General features: G+C 38.3%; 1 protein-coding gene across 4 annotated transcripts in view; it reads left to right on the top strand.

The window, feature by feature from the left end:
• The window catches only part of LOC131429255 (polypeptide N-acetylgalactosaminyltransferase 5), a 131,156-nt gene that overhangs the window by 15,459 nt on the left and 89,589 nt on the right, over positions 1–26,108 (top strand). The window lies entirely within an intron of this gene.

A 26,108-nucleotide genomic window follows, 5' to 3' on the forward strand; every position in this document is an offset into this window, starting at 1 on the left:
ATCTGGTGAAACATTTCCATCAGGTCAGCCCATAAAGCAACTCGCTTCTCACGAAATCCGAAAAGAACATTCAGCAACGTACTCAACAGGTCTGGTCCTTTGAGCAGCATCGTGTTGAGCGAAATACCTTCGACCGTTGCTGCAGCATCGCAGAATATACGAATTTTTGATGGTTTTTTAGGATTAATAACTACACCCAAGGGTAAGTACCAGGTCCGTCGTGGGTCAGCCTCGTCCAATTCCGCCTGGGTCGCTTTGTGTATATACCCTTTCTCCTGGTACTCCAACAACTGCCTCCTCACACTTTCACCGATGAGCAAGTCTTTCTGCATACGCCTTTCCAAACACTGCAATCGCTTGACCGCCATTGAGTAGCTGTCAGGGAACTCGAAGCAATCGTACTTCCAAATAAGTCCAGTCTCGAATCGCTGACCCACTCGCTTGGTTGTTTCCCTCAGGATGCGGTAAGACCGTTCAACTTCTGAAGACATAGGAGGTTCCGTTTCCATCACTCCCAGGTTCTCGATTGAAAAAAACTGCTCAACACGTTCTTGTAGCATTTGGTCCTTTTCCTGACACTCACAGATGTGAAAACTGCGTGCTCTGTTAGCAGACTTATCAAGATTAGATCCGTAAACAGTCCATCCCAATCGCGATTTAGCGGCAATCGGCTCTCCTGGTTGACCATCTCGTAGCTTCAATGTGGACGTAACGTGTGCATTATCATTTCCAATCAGTATACGTGGTTCTGCTTCATCATAGTCGTTAACCGGGAGACCTCTAAGATACGGAAACGTCTTGGCCAAGTTTTTATACCGCAGAGATTGTCGGGGTAAATCCAGCTTGCTCACCGTGCGTACGTCTAACAGTGAATGCCGGGCTCCTCCCACGCGTCCTGCTATTTCTAAAGCGACTCGCTGGGAGTTGGCCTCCGTTCGTTTAACATTTGCTGTCCATTGCAGACACAGCGGTAGCGTTTCCCCAACAACTCCTAACTGTTTTACAACATCCTCGTCAACCAAAGTCTTCTCTGAACCCTCATCCAAGAAAGCGTACACAGATACCGAACAGTTGTTTCCGTACAGTGTCACCGGAATAATGCGGAACAACGTTGTCTTCTCAATCGAATGATGATTTGTGACCGCCCTTGAACAACTCGGCTTCGAATCAATCGACATTTTCTTGGGTTCACTTTTTTGCGACTGGAAGTTATTCATCTTTTGCCTATTATCCTCTATCCCCTGCTTGGAGTGTAAAAGTGGATGATGACGTCGTTGACAACCTTCAACGTCGCATTGTTTACGAATTTTGCAGGATCTCCTACCATGCGCTCCGAGACAAAGCCGACATAAATTGAATCGTTGAATCATCTTCCAACGCTCGTCGATAGTTAATGTATGGAATTCCGGACAATCCTTAACACGGTGTTCTGGGTTCTTGCAGACAAGACATGTTCGACTTGGTGGCTGAAATCTTTTCTCGACAGTCTCGTCTTGCATTATAGACGACGTACCTTCTGTCGAGTGAGCCCCGCAAAAGTTCTTGTCTTTGACATTCTTCTCCTTAGCTGGTTGATGTTTCTGCTTCGGGTCGTACTGCAACGTAACGTCAGTTGCTGCGCGCACCAGTGTCTGCATGTACTGAGCAAATGAACGCATGTTAACTTCTCCACAGCGATGTTTATAAATCGACCAATCCAACTTCATATGCGCCGGTAGTTTTTCAACTAATTCGAACAAGAGCATTGGGTTGTTCAGGTGCGCTTCATGTCGTCCGGTTTCCAAATGATCGCTGAGATTTTGCACCGCCATACCAAATTCAATCAGTGTGTCGAGTCGGTCCGACTTCGGGGCTGGGACCACGCGGATCTTTTGCAGTAAAGTGTGGATTAAGAGCTCTGGTCGTCCATACAGCGTCTCAAGTGTATCGATAACATGCGAGACACCCGCTGGCAAAAGCAGCCGACTACGCACCGATTCAAGTGCGTGCCCTCTAAGGCACCGCTGTAACCTTGCTAAATTTTCCGCATCCGAAAAGCCGCATGCTAACGTAGAATTTGTATACGCACTGATGAACAGCGGCCAGTCTTCCGGGTTCCCAGAAAAAACTGGTAGTTCTTTAGCCATTACATGTCTAGCAGCTAATTGTCGAGGTGTCGGGCCCCAAGACGTGGTTCTATCAATCAGTCGCTGAGGTTCCGTTCGTGAACGATATACATTATCTCGACGAACATTCGACGGATCGATTGTCCTAGGTGATTCTTCTAACTGTTCCAGTTCTGATTGGGAAAGTGTAGACGGCCTCGGAAATATTTCATCCAATGGGTCCGCTGTCAGCGAACCACTATGTTCAGCACTATTTTGATTTAATTGACTAACCTCCCGTGATTGATAATCATCGATTTCGGGTTGTGAAACGTGCGAAGTATTGATTATTTGAGACTGAGAAATAGGGGGGTTGACATGAGGGTACGCGGAAGTTTGATTGCCACTACCAGACGGATGCGTTATTCTATTCTGACCAAAGATACATTGAGTTCCCATGAACGAAGTGAATCTAGGAGCAGTTCTGTCAGCTATCGGCTTAATTGTGCTTTCTGACCGACCAATGATACCTCCTAACGTTGGCTCTAAACTAGATTGCTCTAATGTGTTACCTGTCAACTCCCTTCTATGAACACCCTGATACCTATTTGGCTGCTTCACACCAAAATACACAGCTGGTGTTTTTCTGGTTGTTGTCGTTACTCCATTGTCTCTTGGGTCAATCAACGGTGCCTGCTTCGTCGAGGTCGCCATTGTCGAATTTGACGGTCCCCACTGCCGTACGTTGCTGAGTGCACTCTGCGTGGACACAACGCTTTGGTTGGCGTCGTCGTCATCTTCTTCTAATTCGATTAAACTTCGTAGTCGAAATGTTTCGGTAGTCATTTCCTCTTCCAACTGCAGCTCCTTAAGCTCAAGTGCTGCTTCTTCCTGTGCCCTAATCTGCTGGGCCATCAACTCTTCCTCTTTGTGTCTACGTTGTTGATCCCGCCGCTGAAGTTCCAAACGCTTCGCAGCAAGCGCTTTTTGTGCTTCAAGCTTCTCGAGCTCTAACCGCGCTTTCCTGGCCCGTGCATTACTTATTCCTGATAATGGTTTGCTTCCAGCTTTGCTACCGGATTTGCTTGCCATCGGCACTTCGATAGTTGGTCTCTGACATTTAGGGCAGTTAAAAACACGATCCGGTTCGGCAATACTGTCATTTACTCCCACGCATTCGTAATGCCACCAGGATTGACATTGGCAACAACTCACCATCCGTTCATCGTCCGCCTCTGCGCAGGCTTGGCAGTTATTATTTTCATTTAGTGCGTTCTCGGACATCATACGTGTTTGCGATCCTGAACAATCTTTTAGATTTTGTTACATACAAATCGAAGAAAAGCGAATCCTTTGAGCGTGATGACAATCAGCAGCTAAAAGCTGTTAAATTTATTAATGAATTAATTCAACTGTATCACAATTTTACTTACATTGGTCGCTAACTCTAATCTATTGCGAACACGATGATTTTTGCCCTTATAGTGGCTTAACCTCAAACCTGCACTAAATGCGACGATTTCAGTAATACCTAGAGATTTAGGTTTAAGAGTTCAGTAATTCACTTTAAATCAAATGTACTTACAAATATACATATTACTTCAAATCAAATGTACTTACAAATTATAAACCGCGTAAATTATTTCAACTGAATACTGAGTTCAATGCGAGCTCATCTAAATTGCCAAGTCATTTCCGCCTATATTGCTTGACATAACTCGCCACCTGATTCCGTCACCGTAACTGACATCAAACTTAAGTTATCGTTTGACACTTCATCCCAGGGGTGTTTCATGGAGGAATATTTCGAGAGGTGCTAACCGTAACACTTTGCAATTTCAACCTTCAAGCGCAGTAATACCGCTATATAATAATCACTGTTAATGGTATATCCTTTCTCAATATAGTCGATAAATATTACAGCACGCACATCCCAAAATACCGAGGCCATAACCTTTCCAGCCGATTGTTGTGCTTTCGGGCACTTCGGACGAGGTTTGCCAGTTGCTGTCTACTCAGATGACGATCGTTTTGATTCCGGAGTGAAATGATGAATCCATGTTTCATCCATTGTCACATATCGACGCAAAATTCCGCAAGAATCATCAACATGTTCTCGTTTTTGGTCAACAGTGGGCAAACACGGTACCCACTTTGAACAGAGTCAAATGTTCATGCAATATAAAGCCAACACGTTCTTTTGATATTTTTACGATGTCAGCTAACTCACGTAACTGCACTTTTCGATCATTCAAAACGATTTTATGGATTTTTTTGTTTTCTGGTGTTACGACCTCAATTGGACGTCCACTGCGTTTTGCATTATCGGTGTCTCTACGACCACCTTTGAAGTCAGTAAACCAACGTTTTATTGTTGTTTCTGATGAAGCGAAGTCTCCTTAACACTTTTTAAGCCATTGCTTCGCTTGAACGCTATTTTTCCCATCAAGAAGCAGTGTAGAATTAAAACACGAAATTGTTTTTGATCCATTGTCCTGAAAATATCAAAAGTAATGTCACTCTTAGCACAATAACTAATAAACTAATGAATAGAATATTATGAAATTTTAACAGCTGTCTTTTAAAGGTTAGTATTAACTGAATGAAGGTAACTGCAATAAAACTAGTGCCATCTGTGTGTTAGGTCTGGGACTTTTCAGCCCATGTGTTAGTCATCCTTCGTGAATAATACAATCAGTCAAACGCTTTAATACCTTTTTTGTAGAACTATTTCTCTTTTGTCTTAAAATAAGCGTTTGTTTCAGCGATGACTTTCACGTGGGAGCTGAATTGTAGCATATTTCTGAGGCAAACAAACAGGTGGTAGTCACCGGGGGTCTTATCCAGTGAATATGGTGGTTGCGGCAGCGACTAGATCTATGAAATAGTGTAATTATTGAACAATTTTCAAGCAAATTTCAGCTCTTTACATGTTTATTTATGGCGAAACACTCTCAAAACAATTTTTTACATGAATAGGTCTTGATTTACTATGGGGCACCTTTTCAAAATTCGCCCTGTAGAAGAATAGGTAGAACTTAATCGTGAATATCTCGAGTTGTACTAAACGCGACAACATTGTTCTTTCTCCGTGTCATCAGAAATATGATCAGCAATTTATGATTCAATTTTCAACAGTGTGAGGTAACCATAAATGACCCGAAAATTGGATTTTTTCAAATTTTTGAAAACAGTAAAGAAAACTCATCACGCTTGTTTGCCTTCCTCGTACAACAAACAGTAGCAGTAGAATATCAGCAATGGCCTTCAGCTTCTGAATACTGGATCTGGGCAGTGTTGGTGATTGCCGATAATTTGACAGAAAGTGGCTCGATATTTCTCTACATTGTATAAAACATCTTCAATCTGGTAGAATGCTCGTTGCGTTTCAATGCATAAACCGAGAAAAAATTTTTCTACATTCTTTCGCTCCACTCTAATCTGGCAATGATCGGCGCGGTGTGGAATTTAATCGCGGAAAATCGAATCGATTACTCGACTTGATGATTCTCATACTAGGTTGCAATATTAATGTGTGGAGCATTCACAGACATTCTCATAGCAAAAACATATACAAAGGTAATATGCACATAGTTAGAATAAGCGGCAATAGTGAAATGATTCTATTGAATTATCCACTGCCCGCAAAATGAGAAGGAGCTACCGTTTGTTGCTTCAGAGATAATCCCCACAGCAGCGTGCTAACTCGTGATGCTCAGACAGGTCATCGAGAGAAATGCGCTCTCTTACTGTTGTCCATTCGATGTTAAATGAACCATGTCAGTTTTTTGTTGCTGAGATGATATCCGTCCCTCTTTGATGGCACTGATTGAATCGTGCGAAGATGTTGGTAGAAAGCGTTCTTTGAAACGATAAAAGCCATCTTTGGATCTGGGAACTTAATTTGGAATTGGGTTCTGAAACAAAATCCTAAAACCACTCAGAATCTAGATTCTGGTCCACTTGAACTTTGAACTTAATACCCGATTTAGAGTTCAACAATTTAGTACCAGATAACAGGTTTGGGAATTAATACTATGACTCTGGAACTCAATCCTTATTCTGGATTCTTTAAGTGGTTGCTTGACTAAATTTTGGAACTGAACTTATTTACTTAATTTATGTTCAGAATTTCAATCCAGAATTCTTATTTAAGAATTCAACTTCCGAATTCTGAGACAAAATTCCGAATATGAATTTTAGATCTGGATTCTGAAACTAAGTTTTAGATGTAAACTCCGATCTTGAATTTTGTAGCTACTGAATCAGAATTTAATTCTTGAATTCAGTTTAATAATTTAATTAAGTTTCCGAATATAATTCATATATTCAGTTTAGGTAACTGGATACAATACAAGATTTCAGAACCGTGCGTGCTGGTACCAAACTAGGAACTTGATTCTGGAACTAAATTTTGTAACTGAATTCAGTTTCTTTTTCAATTCAGTTCTAGAAAATTCTGAAAATGAGTCCAGTTTCATAATTGCAGAACTGAATTTCTAATCTGGATGATTGACCAGAATTTTGCAGCTGAATTCTGAGCCTGTTCCATATTTCGATTTCAGTTTCAGTTGGTTAGATAAACCAATTATGTCAAATAATAATGTACTCAACAGTTGTAATCATCGGTAAAAATTCGTTTTTCAGTAGAGATGCACCTTTACAGTCCTACAAACGAAGCAGTAAAAGATGCAAAATTTATACAATCAACTAATACGAATCTATATTCGGAAGTGTGAAAGAAGCATGTCAGCTTTATTCGTATTCACGTCCTCCAGTTATGTCTGTGATATTACCCACCCGTCTTTTGACAATTATGATCATGTAATTCCGGAACCAAAAGTCGGGTATCCCAATGATTTCTTACCCTGCTGCATGAGAATGACAAAAAGTGCATACAGAATTATTAACCCTTGTTCAAAAGTTACTCTTGAGTAGAATTAGTCTCTATATTTATTAAAATAAACGGTTTCTAATATTGAAGACCTGAGCCAAGTTTCAATTTAATTGGAATGTGCAGCTGCACTTCTGGAACTGCTCATTCACTGCATTTTTCCATTTCACAGTTGTATTCATTACACAGTTTCCAATCTGTTTTTCTCGTTAGATACTCATAAAACCTTAACTTAAGATATCATTATGTTGAACCAATAGCCAGCAGTACAACATAAACTGCTAATGCATTGATGAGTTAAAGACGAAACGTAAAAATAAGAAAATAGTTATGATGCAGTTAGTACGAACCGCATGCGGTATCAAAAACCCTAAATTACTATTATCGGTTGACAGACAGAAAGCCATCACTATGAGTTTCGTTCTTTCGGCACTTCAGTAAAGACATGGCACTTTGGTGCAAAAAGTTTTTTTTCCAAACAGTATTTACGTTACGTCTACTTAGTAGTTTATGGTGAACCGTTGAAGTTCTGTCCAGTTAGAATCTGGAATCACTTACCGTGTTGCAGCGGCACCGAAAGTGGCTGCTGCAAGAATTCTTTTACAGCGGTTTGTTTACCTAGACGCCCACTTTCTGTGGTATAAATTTCACGGTGTTTCGTTCAGTTATTCCAGAAAAAACTCTGCCCACCCACTTTAATAATCCAACGTGTTCCGCACTAAATTGTCAAATCAACTGTGTATGATGTTCTTAAACGTTACAGGGAGCGAAAGAACGTGGATCGAGTGCCTCAAGGTAAGCATCGTAGTGGGACATATGATAGCAAGCTGTACGAGAAGGTGTTGAGAATCGTCAGAACAAACCCTGAAATATCAGATAATTAAATCACACTAAAATACTCGGCTGTTCGCAGTACCGCTCGAAGAATTCTTTTGCGAGCAGGATATCGTTCTCATCGAGCCAGCAAGAAACCAAACAGAACGTTGATGCAAAGTTTCGACACCAAAACTCGAGCTCGGAAATTGTACCATCAGGTTTTGACGAAGTATCAAGGATGAAACCTACGTCAAAGTGGATTTCGGACAGCTTCCAGTCCAAAAATTCTACACGGTGACGGCACGAGGAGATGTTCCTGCTAAGTTTCAGTTTGCTTTTATGGACAAATTTTCCAAAAAAAACTAATGAGTTGGCAAGAGATATGCAGCTGCGGAGCAAAGACCAAAGTGTTCGTGACGAATAACACAATGGATATTCAAAGCAGTACAAGGAAGAATGCCTAAAAAATCGCGTACTACCTTTCATTGAAACTCATAAAGGTCCCGTGAGGTTTTGGCAAGATTTGACGAGTTGTCACTACAGCCGAGAAGTAATCCAGTGGTACCGCGATAATAACGTAGAATTCATCGTTTAAAACATGAATCCATCCAACTGTCCGCAGTTCCAGCCCAATGAGAGATTTTGGCCAATAGTGAAGCGGAAAAAGTGGAAAGACGGCTCGAGACGCGACTCGGATGACTAAAATTTGGAACAAATTTGCCAAGGAAGTTGACTCCGGAGGCGTGCAGCGTTTGATGGGAAGAATCGAGAAGAATTCGCGTTTTCCATTAGAAACGAAGAGAAATTATTTGTTTTGGTATTTTTCCTTAAAGTACAGTGAATAATCTTTGTTTTGATGTATTCACCCTCATTCATGTTCACGTCCTTATCGACCATAAGACGAACGGATACTTTCGAACGAATACGAAGAAGCCATTCTCGTTTTCACTCGAATGAATTCGAATACGACTCGTTTGCCACAAAATATTAAAATATCAGTAACTTTCAATCTTTATTGCACTAAAAAAGTTTGTGTAAAACGACGTTAAGAAAATTCAACAAACCCACGCAGTTCAACAAAAACCACTATGGCACGGCTGAGTCAAAGCAGAACAGTAAAAATAAGAATATTGATATGCCGTAGGTGACCAGCAATTTTCATGGGAGCCTTGTGTCCTGACTGAGCTTCACATAAAAAGGTATTCATTCAGGAAGAATAACATTGTCTTATGTTTTCATGCTCCTAATAGTGCACATTGTTGTTGTCCTTAGGGAATTTGATGGCTTTGCGATAAAGAATTGTATGTTTGTACTTGGTATAAAGTTTCAAGTATTTTCCCGTCCGTAAGCGTCGATTATTGTGCAGACTGTCTCGGAAATGATATGAAGGCGAACAATTTCGAATCATTTGTCTATATTTATTTTTACTCGAAATTATTATAATTTTACGTTGGAAATAGTGTATACACTCGGAAATATTACTAATAGTATATATACTTCATGAGTATTACAATCTACAGAAGATTATAATTAACCTGCATCTGTTTATATAGCAGAATTAGCAGCAGTTCATTATAGTTTGAGTGTAATCGTCACATTATCTCCAAACCATTATTTTCTCTTCACAGATAGTCTGAGTGCAATTGAAGCCATTCGTTCAAGCTCTGCTGGCAAAAATGAAACGTTTTTCTTGGGCAAAATAAAACAGTGCCTGAACGACATATTGAACAGTAATTATCAAATCACAATAGTTTGGGTCTCGGCTCATTGCTCCATTCCAGGCAATGAAAGAGCCGATATTTTAGCCAAACGTGGTGCTATTGAGGGTGAAATTTATGAGAGACCGATTGTTTTCAACGAATTCTATAGCTCGTCTCGCCAAAGAACACTTGCCAGCTGGCAAGGTTCTTGGGATAAAGATGATCTGGGTCGGTGGATGCACCCAATTATTCCTAAAATATCGACAAAGGCATGGTTCAGGGGACTGGATGTGAGTAGGGACTTCATTCGTGTGATGTCCAGATTCATGTCCAATCACTACACGTTAGATGCACATCTCCTTCGAATTGGAGTTTCTGAAACTAATCATTGTGCTTGTGGCGAAGGTTATCGCGATATTGATCATGTCGTTTGGACATGCGTGGAGTATCGTGATGTCAGATCTCAACTAATAAATTCCTTGCGTATTCTAGGTAGACTATCCAATGTCCTAGTTTGCGACATTCTTGCTTGTCGTGACCTAACATACAAGAACTTCTTTATCATTTCATTAAATCCATTGGAGTTCCAATTTAAATTTTATTTTATGTTAGACTGTTTTCTCTTCCATGAGTTCAACCAATAGCCAACTATATGATATTGAATAAAAGTGATGAACTGATACAAACAAACCTGAAATAGTTCTAAGATCATGTACAAAATAAATGTATTTTATTTAGTGTAATTTAAAATAGCAACTCGCCTGATAAAAACAGTGTTTAGATTAACTAATGAATACCAACATACTAATAAAAACTTATGTATATTGCCTATGAAATAAACGTATTTATGAGAAAAAAAAGAAGATTATAATTCACCCAATAACTGATCATAGCATCAAACTGTAAATTGTCGATTCTAAAAAGCAAGTATTTCAGTTATCATACTACCATAAAAATGCTTGCACCGCTAAGAAAAAGCGAAATGCCACTACAATACATACTAAAAATGTGTTTTTCTATGCCGGGATAGTTCGTTCGTGAAATGAGCATACTCACCTGAACTGTGCCACCGACATCGTCCTGCTGGAGGAGAGATCGGTGATGAACGGCGAAGCTGATAAAATATTCATCACACAGTCCAAAGAAGTGGAGGTGTCGACTCTTGTGTGGTAGCAGAGTGCTAGCGCTAGCCCTGCTATGCTATAGTTAACTGAAATTGCATTCGGAAAACAGTATGAGCGCGCCAACCAGTCGGGTGTTAATTAAAATTCTGTCAGATGGGCTTCTGGCTGGACGCTCGAGCAACCAGACTCAATTATGTTGGTTCTCGTTTTTATTACCGCTGCTAAGCTACCTGAAGTGTTGTGATGAATATGTTAAACATTATTTTCTGCTGGTTTCAGGATGAACTAACATGCATACATGAGAACCAGAGACGACGGCAAGGACTGATTCAATTTACCTGATATAAATACGTATTTTTAGTCATGACCCTGTGGTATCACACCTTGGAGCGAATCAATATATTATGGATGTAGAAAATCTTATTAAGACTTACCTCAATGTTGGTTTGATTTTAAATGTGCTTTTCTTGAGGCATATCCTTTGATTCGTCCGATAAATTCATTTCAAATTTGACCATGTGATCACAAATCTATTTCTATTTCATTTTGTTAGTATTTTCATTTCATTTCACTGGTTCATAACTGTTTCGTTTAAGTCTAATCAGTATTCATACTAAAAAGTAACCGTAAACACAATGATGATGCGAGAGTTAGAACGGAATATAATAAGAGCTCTTTTCTTGTGATTATTTGTCCTCCACTTAAAACTTCAAAAAGGTTCTGCATGTGACCCTTTTTCCTTCTCTCTAAACTGATTGAAACCAGAGTTGGTAAAGAAGTAAACGACACGACGAGAGTATTTTTCGAAAGCCACTTGTTTTCTAGAAAAATGCGCTTATTGAACGGTAGCTTTCCGTTTTGACAGTCGGACGATACCGATTTATAGCAATCCTTAACGAATTCGAACGAAAACTGATTACTATTCCCAATCGGGCTCACGGAAAACGGGTACCTTTGAAGTTGAGGTCACAAAAAAAGTGCCACAATTCCTTTTTGCTTTAGCGCTTATCGCTTCAAGCCATACATTCCTTTCGGATTCGACTATTCACGTTCGAGTATCGCTCGTTGCGCGTCCCTCTGTCTTCTGCCATCCCATGATTATTCTGCTCACACACGCTTTGTTTCGACGCCAGCCAGTCCATCCGCACGCGAAGGAGATCATGAACCATTCGGATCTCGCAGTAATCCGGAACATATGTTTCAGTTCCGATGGCCTTTTTTGCATGCCATTTTCGGCATGCAATCCGGAATGTGAACTGCTTCGACAAAGAGAGGTGAAGCTCTGAATAACTAGACTGTGTTGCTGCAAATCCTAGTTTTTTTCTCCGAATGCCCATAGAAGAGACGTTCTGGCAGCGTTGTGCGATAGCTGAAGCTGTATAATACCGAAATTTATTTCACGGCTTTGATTGCACTGAAAGAACGGCCACATTCTGGCATGGATACTGTGAGAACACTGTGCGTTTTAACACTGCATTAGGTTCATTCTTTCGAACCGTTTACATATTGATTCTGAATATTGAAAGGCAATGTAGGTACAGTTTATTTCAGAAGGGAGTTTACACGATTTTTTCAAGTCTGAGAGATATCTCTCGGGACATGATCGTACGGCTATGAAGGGCTACAGCGCCATTATAAATTTATCATAGTATTCCTCAGGAGATCGAAAAATCATTGTTCAAAAATTGGAAAAAATCTGTTAAAATGAAAAGGATCCCAATTATCATTTCAATCGACTGTTAAATTAATGAAAACAAGTAGCAGTTTTTTGTTTCAAAGTGACCTACTGTGTTTGGAAGGTTACAAAAGTGTGGATGACTACATCGAGAGGGACTCGACGTGAGCAACTACAAAACAACAGAACAAAACAATAGTCGATCTATTCCAAAAGAAATACCACCCTCCGACTGCGTCAGACCCCAGCTGAAGTTGCCAAGAGGGTACTGTATGTATGAGTACTAACCAGAGTCAATAAAAGTCACTCATTGACTCAAAATAGTCGAAAATGACGAAAAATAAATGTCACTTTCAGCTCCATTTCCAAATTATGCGAACAACGACAAGCGCGGAACAGTAGTTTCAAAATTGTGTTCTTTCTTCCATTTACTCTTTCATTCATTTTCGATGCTCTGTAGAAATCGTATACTGAGCAGTATCGATATTCAACCGAAGTATAAAGAATTGTTAATGACAGAAAACGATTCACAATAATTTTAATCTATTGGAGCTCGCATCCATAGTAGTTAAGGTTTCCAAAGAGCTCTGAAGAGGTTCTGAATTACTTTGATTCTCTATAATAAAATTTCGCCGATTTCCATCATATTGATGAAATAATTAATATAATTTGTAATTGGTTTCGTCTTGTCGGAGGGAAACCAGTGACGTTGGCGTTGATACTCTCTTTTGTTGAAGTGAAAGAAAAAAAAATGCTTTGTATCCCCTTCGTTTATTAAAAAGCAAACATTCACGAATGAAAGAGTAGGCAAACGAAGATGAGGCTGTTGGATTGGATTCTTTCATTGGAAATTCGTGACAATTTTCGGCTCTGATATTGTTACTTTTCAATGACGTTTACAAGTGAAATAATATGGATCGGATCGAATTCTGGAAGGGAAGCAGTAAAATTCACACAATCAACTAATGCGAACAATTATCTGTACATCAGGGCCGCTTTTGCATAGGGGCAGTGGGGGCACGGGCCTACGGTCTTAAGGGGGGCCTTCACGGGACCCACCGAGCAAAACAATAATGTAATTCGGTTAGTTATGGGCACACAAATAAATCTTGCCCCCGATCCCATTAATTCGTAAAATGCTATACACTGAGGTCTTTTTTTAAGCGTTTCTTTAACACGGCGTTTTTTTACGCGGATTTTTGAAGCTAAGCGGTTTTCTGACACAGACCTCGACTTCTCATACATTTCTAAGACATTTGGCATCAAAAAAAATTTTCGATTTCGGAAATCTCAAAATTTTTCTATGTTTTAAAGTCGATTTTTTCAAAAAAAAAGTTTTTTTTTTGAGATTATACCACATCTAGACTATTTTTACCTGGAGCTGTTAACGGAATATATTCAATAGTTGCACTATTTATGTACCATTTAATTTCACTGTCACGTTATTACACTTTCACAAAGTCACTATACTTTAATAAAGCATAACAAACGTTACAATACAGATACGCGTATTTCGGAATGTTATTTACAAACAATTTTTTTCAAATTTCGCTATTTTTAGCAACGCGGAATTTCGAAGTCCCAAAGTCGATTTTTTCAAAAAAAAAATAACTTCGGATTACACCCGATCTGAACGTTTTATGCATTTCTAAGATATTATGGCTTCAAAAAAAATTTAGTTTTGCGGTTTTTTTTCCCGCGGATTTCCGAAGCTACGCGGAACGTACGTATCTTCCGTGTAAAAAGAAACCTCCGTGTATTCGGAAGTACGATGGAACCATGCCAGTTTTGTTCGTATTGAGGTTCTCCAGTTATGTCTGTGACATTATCCACTCGTCTTTTTGAGTTCTCCATGGAACGTCGTTTTTATATAGAAAAACAAAATTTTTTTTGGCTAAAACAACAGAATTTGTAAGACAGTTCGTCCCACTTTGGCAATCAATTCTCAGGAACAACTCGATATTTGTACATAAAATTTCCCCAGTGGCAGTCTCTAATTAAGATTACTAACTGCATGAAAATTGAAGATAAGGCAACTCGTAGTTTAGTTTTAGGAACGAAAAGCCCCGTTTACGGGAGAAGATCCCCTCAAGCAAAGTTTTAATGTTTCATACCAAAGATCGAAAGTGAGACCGTTTGAAGCAAACATCGAACTATTGATGGGAGTAGTTTTTGTTCGTTTGGTTTCATTTTGAAATTATTTTTTCAATGTATTAATTATTGTAGTATGAGTTAAAATTAAGCCACAAGTTGTGACTTTTCAACCCTATTATATACATGATTTGGTTATAACCATTTGGACATCATTTGCCTCCGTAATTCTGTGATTTTTATGTAGGGAAAATTGTTAACCTACTTGTATTGTGTAATGGAAAACAGGAACTTATATACTAACTTACTAACTAATACAGAGAGCGAATCGATTCAATTGAAGATTGCATGTGCAAAAAAATGAAGAAAAAGTGCAGTCGATTTTCTCAAAGACCGCTCAATCAATTCTCATCAACAAAGATTCAAATTAGAGGTCTTATTGTCTCATAGGTTGCTATTGAATTTCATCTGGATTCGACTGCAGGTTCTGGAGTTACGGAGTAAAATGTGCAAAATAAACTAAAAATGTTTAATCGATTTTTTTCAGAAATCGCTCATCCCATTTCTACCAGCGTAGGTTCAAATGAAAGGTCTAACAACCCAATACAATCTTACCAAATTTCATCCGGATACGACTTCCGGTTCCGGAATTACAAACTGACTGGACAGATTTGGTTAGTTGATGACAAAATACATTGATTTTGGTTATACCGGATCTGCGTTTCAGATTCCGGAAATATAAAAAAAATGATCGTATACTCCAAACCGGAAATCACTTCAATTTCTTAAAAGCGGATGAATCGATTTTAACAAACTCAGATTCAGATGAAAGATCTTGTAGTCCCATACTAAATTCCTGAATATTATTTGGATCCGACATCCGGTTCCGAAAATATGGGGTAAAATGTTTGAAAAATTGTTTAAATAAGTGCACCAACTCTTCTCAGAGATTGCTGAACTGATTTTAACAAGCTTAAATTTAAATGAAAGGTATTGTGATCCCATACAAAACTCCTGAATTTTGTTTGGATTGGACTTCCGGTTCCGGAGTTAAAATGTCCAAAACATGGAAATAAGCGTACTATTTTTTTACAAACTAAAATTCAAATGGTCTAATGATTCTATACAAAACTTCTAAATTTCATCTGGATCCGACTTTCGGTTTTGGAATTATAGGGTAAAGCTAAATCGACATCAAAACTGCTCCAATCGGTAGTCATTATCAGTAGACGGCCAAACAAAGCGATTCCGGTTATTCCTTCGAGAATCGAAGAAAATTATTTTGAAGAATGCCACACGAAAATTTTTCAACTTCTTTGTATAGACGCCAAACAAAAACTAATCGTACGATATGCGTCAAAATTTGACAGAATGTGTATAAAAGTGTTGCCAACGTTGAGAGAATAAAAGTTCACCGATTGGACATGCGCGGGAATTTTAAAATCAAAATTCCGGTTCTTTTTTGATCATAAGGTATGATAGAGTGAATGATGTGAGAAAGGCATTTCACTAGGTGGATTGAAACAGGGTTCTTTCGTCTCAAACGAAAGCAGTTTATTTTGTGGTCTTTCCCCGACGAGGTTTGAAAGAAAACTCGTTTGTTGGATTTGAGTTGTATGGCAATGTAAAATCATGTCAAAACGCGTTTTTTTCTTTGTGCTTCAGGGGTAAATCTTGGAGCTTTTTTGTCTTCAGAAGAATTCCTGTTTGGAATAATCCGCTTTTTTTAATATAATCAAAGTTGTCATTGTTCCGCCTACAAGTGAATTATCAAAAATATTTTGCATACAATACGAGATAGAGAATTTATGGTTTTATAAAAGTTTTAGATAATGTTTAAACAACAAAACATGCCGGAGACATAAACACTTTAAAATGCAATAGTGTCAAGGCATTCGCCTGCATGGTCATTCGCCTCTCGGACCAGAAAAACTTTCTGACTCTGTAGTATAACGTTGGGAATGAATCTAGGTAGGCTGCGTGGAAGGTGGTCTTACTGATTGCTCTACTGAGAAACGAAATGCCTATTAAAAATTAACTTATGTCGTTTTCGTTTTTAAACTGCACTACACCGTGCTACAGTGCTACACCATGGCATGAATAAACGAACAAAAATGATGAAAACATAAACAGTAACCATTGACTACAATAAACGATTCCATTGCACAGAGCTACACCAAACTTTTGATGAGTGCTACACTAGTGGTATCGGTGCAGAAAAAGTGTAGCACTGGTGTAGTGCAATTGGTAAAAACGAACGGTTTCAGTGCAGCTTTCGCTACATCTGTGTAGTGCAATTTAAAAACGAAAACGACATTAGTCATATAGAGCCTATCGTAATTTGCATAATCTTCCCTGTATGCTCCAATCATGGCGATTTTTCATTTTTGCGAGAAAATATTTTGCTTGAAAAAACGTTTGGAAATTTATTTCAGAAAATCTCTGATGTTCTCTCTACTTCTACTTACTTTTCCACTAATAGGACAATTCAAAACACAATAAGCATACATACACACATGCACACACACAAATACTTATTCGAACCTTGTTACCATCTGGATTGGTTTTCTTTTTATTGCACTATCAACAACCTACTGTGCAGCAGGACCTATTCCAATATCCTTTACAGTGCTGCATTCAAATCCGGGTCGCTTCCCCACATGAGCAATGTGTATCATGCAATAGTGGGGCCTTTGAGGCCATTTGTTGTGCTCCAACTGAGTGAATGGTATGCTACTTGCACACAAACTACCAGTAAAGTCACCAGTTTCAATCCACTGAGAAACATCTCAATCGCATCAATTCTCTTCCGATTTCCACTGGTACTGCGGTGGGAACCGAATGGCAACCGGCTACGGCTCGTGTTCCAAACCCCATCAGAGTAACAGCCCAATATAGCTTAGCATAGGACTTTCATTGTGATGGGTGTGATAAAAACTGTGGCAAGTGTGAACGCCCGGAGGATATTGCATTTTGTAGTTACTATTGGTGATTTGATGTTGACCTGGCTTCTGCATCCAATACCTCACGCTGGGCGACCCACCCTGCAGCGTATGGTTCCTGTTCGTCAGGTAAAGGCTTTTGTGATGCTAGTGCTTGATCTATCATCGATTCGAAAGGGATTTCAATTCATTTACTTTCGAACTAAATGCTTTTTTCAATTGTTCAATTGTTCACAAATGCTATATTGAACTATTGCATTCAAAAAAACATCATCTGAAAATCCAATCGCAACAAGCTTAACAAGCCAGTTTAGCCTCTGTCAAAACATGCAACAAATTTTAGCATAGTGTTTCAATATTTACGTTTATATCGAAAAAGTGCTAATTTTCATTAAGCAAATGCGCTAGTCTTCCGATGTCTGACTTGTGTTACAAACTACATGAAGTTCAATGAGCCCAGTGTAAAACGCAACGAATGCATTGATTGCGGTAAGTAAACAGTGTTGATCCATAGTACTTCTTTCGAAGCACCGTTCCTATTGCTGAGCTCAATCATTCAACCAAGATTTGCATCGCGATGACTACCTCCTACGAACCGACAATAATCCGTGTCGGAAAATGGCCATCAATGGGGTATATAATCATGAACGGGTAGCACTCCCTCGAGGGGTGACGAGCCAAAGTGATATAATTTTGTGCTACCGGTACGTCGTGCGGTAAACTGTGCCGAGGAAAGCTATGGGATTATTCCACCAGTTGAATATCGCATTCATTGGAAGTCTCTACCAGTGAGTATAGCAATCGCTGTGATAGAGATTCTTCTTTCAGTGTAAACCGGTGAAGCGTACGTAATTCTGCTCGCAGCAACTATAGCACATCTAATGACGAATGCTTCGGTGTTGGTTCTCGGACCGCTGGAAAGTACGATAACGATGATCGATTGTCGTGGAATCTATTATCCAACGGCTACAAAGTTGTGATGAATGCGTTTCAAATGTTGTTAATGGCCATTAGATAGCGAGACTAAATATTTACTTGGTAGAGCTGAGAACAGAGAAAGAAACCTTCAACATAAACACTGTATAAAATGGAGATTGGCTTTCAGATTCACTGAAGAAATTTAAAACTGGTCAGACGAGCGTACACGGATACAAATCAATTGCCGGTACCATGATTAAGAAAATATGAAAACCATGAAACATGCCTTCTTATAAGGTCATATCTGTTACTGATAATTCTATGAGCAAAATGATTCATATCATGAGCAATAACTCATCATTTTGTATTTGATTTTACGGACAAAAAAACAGGTTTTCGTCACTATGGAACTGTAAAGTTTTGATCTGCTTTGGCTCGCTGTCACTACAGCGAAAAAATGCTACAGTGGTAACGAGACAACCAGGTGGATTTCTAAGAAAAGTCATCAATCCACTCAACTACTCTCAATTCTGCATTCAATTGAGGAATACTGGGCAGTTTAGTCTCGAATTTTTTTAAAATCTCCGAAAAGTTTATCCAGATCCGACTTTTGGTTCCGGTATTACAGCGTGATAAGTGAAAATTTTTCAATTTCATGAGGTTTTTTTTTCAAAAGTGATGGCGAAACGAGATGCAAATTTTTAAAAAACTTACTTGTCTAGCAGAACTTGTTAGTTAGTGGATATATAAATCTACTTTGGGACTACTAGTTCCCGGCTTCCGCTACGAACGCACCGGTAATAGTAAAGAAAAGTTCCAACAACTGAACTCACTTCGATTTCTTAGCAACGTTTAAATCGATTTTCACATTGATTCAAATAAAATGTCTCATTGTCTTAAAAGATACTGGCTCCGAAATTATAGGGCAATGAGTATCAAAACTTTCAAACTGTCATACAAAATGGTGCTAAATTGCTACGCACCGGTACGTGCTGGTACGAAAGAAGAAAACGCCACCGTCTAGCACAAAACGTGCTTTGTTCAATTTTGTATAGCGTGCAGGGTTGCAACATTTAAATCTATAACTGTTGACATAACTGTTTACAAATTGAAAAGGTGATGGAAGTTTATACCAAAGAAAGTTTTTGATTTTATTAAAATTTGAAAAAAAACTTTTGACAGAATCTTCTAGTTATGTTTTTGAAAATATAAGTAATATGAGAAAGGCATCATTACACCACTAGGTGGATAAAATAAGGTTTTGTTTACAGTGAGTTAAAAACATAACCTCAGCAAAAAATGAAATTTAATCGAGAACGGTTTCGTGTAATGATTTATTATGATTTTCATCGTGGACTACCAAGACAAGAGTACATCAAACATTTAGTTCGACTTTTGGCAATGTAGCACCATCCTATGCGACTGTAAAAACCTATTTTAATCTACCTAGTGATGTAATGGTACTTTTCTCATATTATTAATTTTCTCCTATATATTACATAAGAACTACCCCGAAATGCTTTAACTTAAAAAAGTTCAGAAAAGCGTTTTGAAGATTTCTGTTGCACATTTGAACATAAGTTAGAGAAAATCTATTCGATTCGATTATCACATTTGATTACTATTGTCGATATTTCCGGAACCGAAAGCTGGATGCCGGCATAGTGACATTCGGTTTATTCAACCATAAACCAATATGACCAACAATTTTTTTTACGATTCTTCGAGTCGGACTGGGATAAAATTCAGCAAAGAATTTATGGGACTATCAATGGTTTATTTAGTTACAAATTCTCATAATCTGCAAACTAGAGAAAATCACTAGTCAATATAAAGAGGTAGCGTATGAACAAAGTATTCTTGAAATTGACATTTTTATTTACCCTACCTCCGAACGCAGGGGCTTGACTCGAAAGAAAATTGGAATATTCTTATAGCATCCTAAGAACTTCCATCTCCAAGAAAAGTGAGTGGCATTATTTTCACATTTTTTATACATATCACCCTGTAATTCTGAAACCGGAAGTTGGATCCATATGATATTCCGGAACTCATTTAAATTTGAGTTTGTGAAAATCGGTTTCTCCGAGAAAATTTTTTTTCACATTTTTGGATTTCTGGATTTGGAAATTGGATCCAAATGAAATACCTAAAATACGACAAATTAACAAATGTTAACTTCAGAACTCCCTTGTAAGTCTAATGCATACCACTGGTGAACTAAATACAACAATTTTATAATTCATCCTAGTCTTAAATAGGGGAGACCGGGGTTGGTTGGTCGAATAGGCAGGTTGACCGAGTGGGTTTTTTTTGTGGAGTTTTAGGTAGGGACATAATTTCGGTTATTTTCGTTTTATCATTTGCGCTAGTGAGTAAATTTCAGTTTTTGTAAAGTAAAACGTAAACGTGTCACGCAGATAAATTTACATCCGATTTTCAAGAACGTGGTACCATTGGTGAAGGTATTCAAAACATTTCAAAATGGCATATCGGTTTCCAGTATAACCTTAATTTCATTTTTGTTAATTGCGATTGTTCTCGGAAACATTTATTGGGTATGTTGGCTGAGTTGTAATTTTAGCTTACAGCAATGTGCACTTGAATATTCGTGAAATGTTACCCTTTTTTTTAACGGAATTGGATATTACGCTCATACTGATGATGATTATAAGGAAAAACATACATGAGAAATAAATAATATGAATAATTAAATTTATTAAGAAACAGAAATAAAAGATTAGAATCATTGCAGGTTTGAAATTGTCGATAAAAAAGATAATCCCAATAATTTATGAATTAAATGCCGTCAAAACTTTTAGCATTTAGAGTTCCTGACAGGATTTGCCGCAGATTGACCCAAACCCGAACCAAACTCGTCCATTAGTTTGGAATTTGCTGCAAATGAAACTTCCCCCAAGGCGAGTGTGCGAACTGATTCGGAGGAGCGTCATGGTCGTTCTTCGCAGATTGATCCAAGTTTTGACCGATTTCCCAATAAAGCAGTATTGGAGAAGAAGAACAATGAAACTAACCGTAAGCGTATGCTGGAAGAGGAAAAGATCACTAATGATGCCGAAGCTAAGTCTAAAAAAATAGACATAAAACAAAATGTCGCATGCTAACTTTTTCTTTTGTTTTAAACGTTTTCCATTGGTGCATTTTATGTACACTGGACTTTTTTACGTGGATTTCCGAAGCTACGCGGTTTTTTTTTAATGCGGATTTTCGAAGTTACGCGCTCTTTTTTCGCGAATTTCAGACGTTACGCGATTTTTTACGCTGATATTCCAAGTTTTGCGGATTTCGTATGTTTCGCGGTTTTCTTGTTTTGTCTTAGTAATGCATGAAACTTCGAGACCTGGTGTAATCTCGAAAAAATTTTTTGAAGCCAACTCTTTCCAAAAAAATGTTCAGATTACACCAGATCTGAACGTTTCGTGCATTTCTAAGACGTTCAGCATCAATTTTTTTTTGCATTTTGCGGTTTTTTCCAACGTGGATTTTCGAAGTTACGCGGTCTTGAATTCTCTAAGTTCCAAAGTCAATTTCAACAAAAAAATTTTTTTCGAGATTACACCAGATCTGGACGTTTCACTCATTTCTAAGATATTTGGCATCAAAAAAATTTTTTCTTCAGTTATTACGTTTTTTTACGCAGATTTCCGAAGTTACGCGGATTTCCCAAGTTACACGGTTTTCTTATTTAAAATATATTTTTTATTCAGGCCTTTTTGCGTACAAGCTTTACGTGGCCGATTGAGCCGATTTTTTAAATATTTTTTTTTTGAGTTGGATTGTTGTCGATTTCCGTCTTCTTTTCGTTGCTAGTTGCTGTAGATGCACCTTGTTGTATATTGGTTGCAATTGCTGGTTGGTTGGAGGGTAAGTTGTTAACTGCAGCCGGTGTACTTTGTTCTATAGAGGATACTGATGGTTTCGTTGAAGGGGATGCTTCATTGTTGTTAGCGGCTGTCACAGGTGTACTGGGGTTGTTTGGGGTTTGTGTGAAGGAAGCACCGTTGTCCTTTGGTGTAGTTGTCTTCTTGTCCAGTTTATCACATGGCTTACCGTAGTGAACAGCTTTTTGGCAATATTGACATGTGGCCATCTGATTGTCATAGGTAACTGTTGATTTGCACGGAGTTCTTATAACTTGACCGAAAATCACATAAGAAGGTATAGGCTTCTTCAAGTGTATGCGTAATCAACGTACGCCATTTAGAATTCCGGGGAAAAATTCTTTCACTTTTGTTTTTCGATAGAGAGAATCTCTCCGTATTGGGACATAGTTTTGTGAATATAAGAATCGGTGACGCTTGAGTGAAGATCATGCACACGCACTTCTATAGCACTATCATCCATATATACTGGAATGTTGTACTTAATGTTCTCGTGCTCCACATAGTGCACATTGTTATTGTCTGAATTACATACAACTCTTTATAAAACTGGATGTAAACAACATTATTCGTCTTATTGCATTGAAGTAAATGCACACGTTTAATGTCAAGATGAATTTGCTCCTTAAGCAAACCTTCAAGTTTTCGTATCGAAGGTCGAATTTTGCACTGCCTGAAGTCAACAACGATTGTATTCTTTCGTCTCGGCGGTAGCTTTTGTTCGTTTGGTTCACTCATTTCGAGGTCTATTGTTTACTACACAATACTGTACTTGGTTTCTTCTGTCCCGAACGTAAGCGGTTTTGTTTTATCGACTGACTTGGATGAGGTGTAAAACCGAACTGCACACGGTTTTCTTGTTTTGTCTTAGTACTGCATGGAACTTCGAGATCTGGTGTTATCCCGAAATTTTTTTCTTTTTGATGTCAACTCTTTGACACTTTTTTTTTGTATTTTGCGGTTTTTTTATACGTTATTTTGTTTGCATTTTGCGGTTTTTTTCTACGTGAATTTCTGAAATTACGCGTTCCACATCAAAAATGACTTTTATCTTTTCTGCATACAGCACCATATCTCTTGAACTAGGTTCATATAAAACCTATGAAGTATGCTTAAAATGTTGATTAACCTGCTTCTGCTTGAGCGCTCACGATGCAACCGCCTAAAAAAGATCTATTCATATTCAGAACCAACTGGTAAGAGTGAGGAACAAAAAACTAGCTTTCGAGATCAAATTACGTTAACGTCATTTTTGCTGCATATTGCGCAAAAATTCATTTACATAGCACAGGTACTAGGTCTAACCTTTCCGCCATTCACATTAGAATACATATTGCGCTGCAACAGATCGGAAACCCAACCGAGCCACGTTTGCAGAACCTGTCGGTTTTTGTTCCTCTGAACTGTGAGCAATAGAAACCACTTCACAAGGAGGCGAAGCTGCTTTCGAGGAACTGAAAGCAAAGTTTTCAGTTTTTACCTGGTTTTGCTATTCTTCAGATCAGCTGAATAAAGGCATGAAAGTGAAAACACTCGCCACAGTCCTATTATATGTCAATAGAACAGATAGCCCATTGTATGGAACAAGAAAAACTAATTTAATGCTTTAGCAGTTTCCTACAGTAGTGAGCTACTCGGTGAATATCTTGTCTGGAATGCGAAGCGATGCCATTCTGCACATTTTCCAATTTCAAATATAGCGCTTTTCCCCCGTCTAGCATACCTGGCCGTGTAAGCCAGCTAGCGATGCTATGCGGTGTGCTTTATGGAGTCTTTTCGAGCGATATCTGAATGCACTTCTTTTCTCGCTTTCGACACGTAGCAATCTCCAGTGCTCAGCTGACTGGAACAAGAAAACAAAGATCAGTAACCATCAGCGAAGAATGGAAAATTTGCAGATTATTTGTTCTTCGGAAAATTATGGCTATAAATCTCATCAGCCGATTGAGAAAAAAAACAATCAAATAGAATTCTTTTTGCATGGTTGAAGTTATATTTTACCTCTCGGGATCGTCAATTGCTAAATTAGGGTGTAATTTTCATAACAAAGAAAATTACTTTTATTGCACAATTCAATTTTCCGTTCAATAGTAAATATAAAGGTCGTATGTTTTGATAACTATTTCACTTAAGGCCATTATTCATAACTTCCAAAACGTCTTACGATGGTAGCTCTAAATAATTGTGGCGAGTAGAAATTGTGTTTTGGCAAGGAATAAATACCCACGTGTTCATGTTGGTACCTGAATTTCGTCAAACGAATCTCCACTCCTATATTTTTCAACATTCTTTACTGATACAGAATGCCGGACGAGTCTAAGGGCGTATAGTAATTACATAATCGTGCCTCTATCGTGCTACTTCATACACCTACTGCGGGTAACCGACGGAGCGATGCCAACCAGTAACGAAGAATGTTGTCTCGGGTGAAGCTACTTTATGAATCTCCAAGATGTTTCTTCTGTACCATCGTCGATGGAAAACATGCCTGGTAAAACTTTACCGTTGAACAGACAGAACCCCCAACGAACGTAAACTATTCGAATATTTTCAACACCATCATGTTCTGTTTATTTGTTTCATCCTGGTGGAGTATTGCGTTCCTTCTAGACCTAGGAAATAGAATCGCTACCAACGACGTTACTGGCTGCTGAAGTTCGGTATTTCCATCCAATCTTTAGGCTAGGCAGTAGTGATTGGAGTACTAGCCATGCAATGATTCTTTACGCTAAAAATAGGCTGCAAAGTCTGTTGAAACAGAAAGGTCAAATTCCTCAGAAGGAATGTAATGCTAAAACTTTGTTTGATTGAAGTATAGTAAAACATTATTTCTAAAGGGATCTAACTCTTAAAAAATTAAAATTAGTGAATTTGTCTTCGCATTAAACAATGGTTTCTCTACCTCTCTTGTTCTCATACAGTAAATTGAACCAGAAGTCGCAGTCTTTTAATCTTCGAACTTGATCAATGGCCCAATCATAGCTCTCGAACGATCTTAAGCTTGTTGAAATTGGTTAAGCCATCTCTGAGAAAATTGCGCGTTAAAAAAATTCGTTAAGATACATATACATTTTCCGATCTCCGGTATATAATATTATGGGTCTCCGAAGATCCGTTCGATAGTCGGTTGTTCCAGCAATTCTCATATCTTTCAATAGAGAAAGGTGAAAACAGATATTACAACTAGGTTTTTACCCAAGTTATTAAATCGTTGTGTAGCTTCAACCTCCAGTTACAATATCCAATTTGTGATTTGGAAAACTATGCGCTACCTTTCGTACCTAGTCGCACAGACGTGACAAACTCCTAATCCAAAATAAACCGTGAGTCTAAACCATTCGTCCTATTGGGTTAAGTTTCACACTAAAATGAAGAACGAATACAGTAGGGTGTTAAGTCTCAAGGCACTTTAATGAGCGCAAAGAAAATAAAACCATGTTCGAATGGATTGTCTGTTAATTTCAACCTTTCATGAAACATAATTCTGGTCCCCGGAATTATACTTACTATCTCGAAATTTGACGGCCTGCTGTACCAAATAATTTATGCATGAACTGTTTTCATAGTTTTTATTGAAGACTATTTGATTGTTTCGCTTCATAGAATGAATGTTTTATAGTAAATTTATAGTAAATCTAGTTTTAGGATTTGTTATAAAATGGAATTGAAATATAGGTATCAATTTTCAGGTATGTTTCAAGAATTCGTTAATAGTTTCAAGTGAAAAATTATGTGCCCGGCTCAGCCCCACTTTTTTATCTGGTTTAGCCCCGGGTTAGCGGTCCAATGCATAGGGCAATGGACCGGCAATAATTCTTAGCGTCAATGGGATCGTAGCGCCAGCCATGCAATGGTTCTGTATGTTATGAATCGGCTGTGAAGTATGTTGAAATAAAAGGTCAAATTCTACAAAATCCATGTAACACCCAGGCTTTGCTAGTTGTTTTGCATATAATCACTCA

The sequence above is a fragment of the Malaya genurostris genome, chromosome 2 (assembly GCF_030247185.1).
Source record: "Malaya genurostris strain Urasoe2022 chromosome 2, Malgen_1.1, whole genome shotgun sequence".
NCBI classification, from domain to species: domain Eukaryota; kingdom Metazoa; phylum Arthropoda; class Insecta; order Diptera; family Culicidae; genus Malaya; species Malaya genurostris.